This window comes from Dendrobium catenatum, unplaced genomic scaffold, assembly GCF_001605985.2.
Source record: "Dendrobium catenatum unplaced genomic scaffold, ASM160598v2 fragScaff_scaffold_737, whole genome shotgun sequence".
In the NCBI taxonomy this organism is placed as follows: domain Eukaryota; kingdom Viridiplantae; phylum Streptophyta; class Magnoliopsida; order Asparagales; family Orchidaceae; genus Dendrobium; species Dendrobium catenatum.
In genome coordinates, this window is record NW_021319199.1 from 419,386 (window position 1) to 425,219 (window position 5,834).

Below are 5,834 nucleotides of genomic sequence, written 5' to 3' on the forward strand. Positions count from 1 at the left end.
TAAAATAGCGATACGAATCTTATTTAAGGATTTCGAAGACCGATATCAAGGGAAGGTAAGGTTTAGAATTTGAAAAGGGATTAGTTCAATATTGAGCACTTATTTTAGATTCAAGGGAGAAAAAGTAGAGAGTGTTTTGGGATTCTGAATTACTTCAGAAACACCCCAACCTATCCTAATTGTTGGGCTCAAATTTGATTGAAAGATATTTTTTTTTTTATTTGAGTGATCAATTTTATTAGAAAATGGGATTCAATTCCCAAAAATTGAGGTCTTATGGCCCAATCCAGCCTCGGAACCTAAGTCTAAATTGGGCACTGAAAATTAGTACCCTGAACCTAGCTAGTGTAATGCGAATCTGGTCTTACCCCGGCCTAGATTGGAGAGTCAGCTAAATTACCTAAACGATTTTAAAATATGAGTCCAGTCTTTTTTGTAGAGTGAAAGGGACGTTAATTAGAAAAGTATAAAGGAATGGGGTCGACATCTAGAGCAGATCCTTAATTGACCCCTTAGACTTATGTTGGGTGTTTGATGTCTAAATAAATGTGATTAAATATTAGACTCAATTTTAATTTGTTACTAATGTGATGCATGCTAATCGACTAGATTGAATGCACAATTGGTATGTAGCCGTTTAAAAACTTTTGGCTTAGAAAATAGGTTTTTTCCTAGAGATTGCATAACATTTCCTTGACAGATCGGCACCCTGATAGGCCAGGTGGTCTGCCAGAACCCGTAGGCGGGGAGATGTCTAACAAGGTTGAGAAAGTATAATATGAATGCATGAAAAACCCTCGGCGAGTCCGAGCTTACTTCTTAGGACCGTTTAGAGTTTCTATCTTATCCTAAAAATTTTATTTAATTGAAGTAAAAGAATTTTTGACAAACCCCTAAGAGCCTAAATTCGAATTCCAGGTCAAACCAAATACGACATGCAAATAAAAAGACTAGAAAAATAGGAGTTCTAATGCGCAATCAATTAAAATAAATCAATCAAATTAAATATATCAAATTAAATGACCATATGGCAAGTGTCACTTATTATTACATCACAGAATTACAAGAAAGTAAAGTGGCCGGGCACCACTAACTACAACCCGGATTTCTAATCCTAAATCAAATGACTTTGAGATTTGGGATTCTTCTCGTTGTCAATTTCTTTGCCTTCTCACGAACATCTTGATTCGTCGGTCCCGGATATCCAAATGAAAAGAAACTCCCCCTCGAACGGGGTGTTATCTTTCCTCTTTGGATATTTGAAAGGGATCCTAATTTGACTTCCAAATGGAAGAAGACTCTCCCCTTTCGGGATGTCTTCACCTCTTTGGAATTCAAATTAGATCAAATATCCCAAATTCAAATCATTTTAAGTATTTTACAACCCTTATACAATCGAATTACATTAACTTAAAATAGAAAATCTAGACTCGATCCTGCAAGGTTATCCTAATAATTGGCAGTTATATATTCAATCCCAAGCAGTTGTAATATGAAATTAAAATGCATTACTTTTAGCCACACTTGGCCATGCTCTTTTATTTAAAGGGGGTCTTAAGCGCAGTAGGTACCTGTGCTAAGAGTATATATTTTGATCTTTTATTAATTATCCCCTTTAATTTCATCTCCTTGTATGAGCATGGCCACCTGCATAAGATTGCACAAGTATAATTTGTCCCTAACCTAGGGGTAAATCTAACGCACAATCAATCACAGAGTGCAGGAAGTAAGTAAATAAACACATCAATTCTACACTAGCAAACAACATGCAATGAAAGTTCGAAAAACACGGCACACAACTGTAGAAAGTAAAACACCGGCCTATCCTAAAACTAGAGTCGGTGATCCTAGCAAACCATCTAAAGTGTGTGGGGTAGGTCGTGTGGTTTTGATATGTCCTAAATAGGATTATTAGTTAAAGTTATTTAAGGTTCGATTGGTTGAAAGGTTTAAGGGAAATTTAGTTAGAGTTTAAATATTAATATTTTGAATCTTTTAAGATTAATTTTTAATTATTTGTTGGAAACCAGCTTTGTTTCACACCGAGGCCATGAAGTTTATTTCACCTTTCTTGGGGCTAAGTAAATAGCTTCGTAAGACTGGGTTACCCAGTGGTACCTGATATAATTAAGTAGATTAGGTTGATTAAGGGTTAAGGGTTAATGGATTTTATTAAAGTGTTTGATTACTGATTTTAAGGATTGGTTAATCATTTCTGGAGTTTTAGAGCGATTTTGAGTAAGAATTTTCTGGATTATTTTAATATTTAATTAAGAGGTCAAAAATTGACTTTTACATTAAGCTCAAATTCTGGAAAGTTTGTATTTTATTAAAATATTAGACCTTAAAACGATCAGTTAGAAGGTAAGTACGCTGAAATCGGATTTTTATACATTTTATTATGAAGGTTTGAAGTTTTGAACTAGTTTTGACTTACAGTTGACCGGATTGTTGACTTTTTGAAATTAATGATTTTCTGGAAATTTGATATTTTTAATAAATATTAGACACCATTATGAGTTCAATTCAAGTGAGTTTGACTGATTTGGATTTTGCCTGAATTAGTATTGAATGTTTGAAATTTGCGGTATTTAATGAATTATTGAAATTCCTTAATTAGAGGGCCTTTTTGTGATTTTGCTCCAAATGAGGTCCCAATTCCTTGAAATCAGCTCCAAAGGTCAGGGATGACCTAAGAAGAGATTCCCAAGTGTTTGGAAAATTTTTAGAATTTTAAATTATTATTAATTAATTATATTAATTAAAGATTGAATTTCAATTAAAATTAAATTAAGGTTTAATTTGCTATAAATTCAAAAGGGTTTTAATTTTCATTGGTTAAGGATTCAAAACTGGTCAGTTAGAAGGGTTACACATAATTGGGGATATTTTAAATATTTATTTGGGTCGACATTGCACTGCATGCCGAGATCCCCAATTAATAAATATTTAAAATTTTGCCAAGATACAACCAGATTATAAAAAAATATTGAGAATATACATAAAGGCTTTAAACTAAAGTGATAGTGGCGTTAAAAGAGCATAGGATGATGATGCTACCTACTATCGTTAATCTACGAAGTTATACTCTAGAGATAGAGTATTATCTCATTGATCTCTACTTAATCAAGATAAAATAATTCAACTATACTAAAGATTATGAGTGCATCTAAAGATCTATGAAAGCACATAGATGGACTCTTAGAATCTACTAAATGAAAATCTTAGTGTGATATCAAAGCAAACTTTTGGAGATTCACTAAACAAAAATTTTAGTGTAACATCCAAGCAAAGTTTTAGAGATCCACTAAATAAAAATCTTAGTGTGACACCTAGACCAAATATCTGGAGATCCCTAAGGTCAATGAGCATACAACAAATGTGATTCGCACTAGACACATATCATACTTGTTAGGGGATATTTGTTGACCTCTACAATTGTTTGATTAAAAAAATATATATTTTTTAAAAAGTATTAATTTTCTTTGAGAATATTAAATTTTAAATTTTAAAATTGAACACATCATTATGAACAGTATATCACCTCGGGAGGTGATCATATCGTTCCCTAATTGGTTCAAATTTCATAATTTTAAATTCATCCGAATTATCGTAGTCAAACTCAAGGGGGAACAACATATGATCTCGAAAGATCAAAATGACATTCAATCAATTATTTAGCTATAATAATTTAGATAAGAGATCATTAATTTCATAATCAAAATAATGATAATAAAATAATATATCTTCCCGAAGAAAGATGATATTACCTATTATCGATTATTTGAATATGACGATAACGCTCGCCATTTTTGTTTTGAATTCCCAAAGATAATTAATTGAAGGTTTTGAAAAACTTGATTTTAAAAATCTGGTTTGGGTTTCTAAATCTCCTACGAGCGCAAGCCCTCGTAGTTAATTACATCGTAGGAAACAAAAACTTCCTACGAATACTCTCGATTAAAATAGCGGTATAAATTTTATTTAAAATTTTCAAAGATCGATATCAAAGGAGGAAAACGGTAGGAATTTTCAATCGGGATTAGATCGACGTTGGACAATTATTTCTGGAGTCAAAGGAAGGGGGGTAGGGAGTGTTTTGAGATTCTGAAATAATTCAGAAACACTCCAACCTATTCTAAGTGTTAGGCTCGAATTTGATTGAAAGAGATATTTAATTTTAAATGGTCCATTTTATTAGAAAGTCGGGATTTAATTCCCGGAAGTTGAGGTCTTATAGCCCGAGCTCGCCTCGGAACCTAAGTCTAAATTGGGCATTTAAAAGTGCCCCGAACCTAGCTAATGCAGTGCAAATCTGGTCTTACCTCGACCTGGATTGGGGAGCCAGCTAAACCACCTAAATGATTTAAAATTATGAGTCCGGTTAATTTATGTAGAGTGGTCGGGACGTTAATTAGATTGAGTTTGGAGAGTTGGGGCCGACATCTAAAGCGGATCCTAATTGGCCCCTTAGACTTATGTTGGGTATTTGATGTCTAAATAAATACAATTAAATATTAGACTCTTTTTAATTTGTTACTAATGCGATGCATGCCAATTGACTCGATTGAATGCATAAATCAGTATGTAGCAGTTTAAAAATTTTTGGCTTAGAAAATAGGTTTTTCCCTAGAGATTGCACAACATCCCCTTGACAGATCAGCACCCTCATAGGCCAGATAGTCTGCCAGAACCCGCAGGCGGGAAGGTGCCTAACAAGGTAGATAAAGTATAATATGAATGCATGAAAAACCCTCGGCGAGTCCGAGCTTACTTCTTAGGATCATTTAGAGTTTCTATCTTATCTTAAAAATTTTATTTAATTAAAGTAAAAGAAATTTTGACAAACCCCTAAGAGCCTAAGTTCAGATTCCAGGTAAATCAAATACGGCATGCAAGTAAAAAGACTAGAAAAACATGCATCTCTAATGCACAATCAATTTAAATAAATCAATCAAATTAAATATATCAAATTGAATGTCCATATGGCAAGTGCCACTTATTATTACATCACAGAATTTTGAAGAAAATTAAAGTAGTCGGGCACCACTAACAACAACCCAGATTTCTAATCCTAAAACTCAAGTAACTTTGAGATTTGGGATTCTTCTCGTCATCCATTTCTTCGTCTTCTCACAAACATCTTGATTCGTCGGTTCTAGATATCCAAATGGAAAGAAACTCCCCCTTGAACGGGGTGTTATCTTTCCTCTTTGTATATTTAAAAAGTATCCTAATTTGACTTCCAAATGGCAGAAGACTCTCCCCTTTAAGGATGTCTTCACCTCTTTGGAATTCAAATTAGATTTTTATATCCCAATCTCAAGTCATTTTAAAGAAATTACAACCTTATCAAATTGAATTTACATTAATTCAAATAAAAAAAAATCTAATCTCGATCCTGCATGGTTATCCTAATAATCAGCAGTATATAAATAATCCCAACCAGTTATTATATAAAATTTGAAATGCAATTTTTTTTAGCCACACTTGGCCATGCTCTTTCTATTTAAAGGGAGTCTTAAGCGCAGCGGGTACCTGTGCAAAGAGTATATATATTATTTTTATTAATTGCCCCCTTTAATCTCAGCTTCTTGTGTGAGCATGGCCACCTGCATAAAACTGAACAAGTATAATTCCCCCCTAACCTACAGGTAAATCTAACGTGCAAGCAACCACAGTAGAAAGTGCAGTAGACAGGTAAGTAAGTAAACACACCAATTCTGAGCTAGCAAACAGTATGCAATGAAAACTCGAAAACCCGGCACACAGCGGAAAAGTAAACACCGGCCTATCCTAAAACTAGAGTCGGTGATCCTAGCAAACCATCTAAA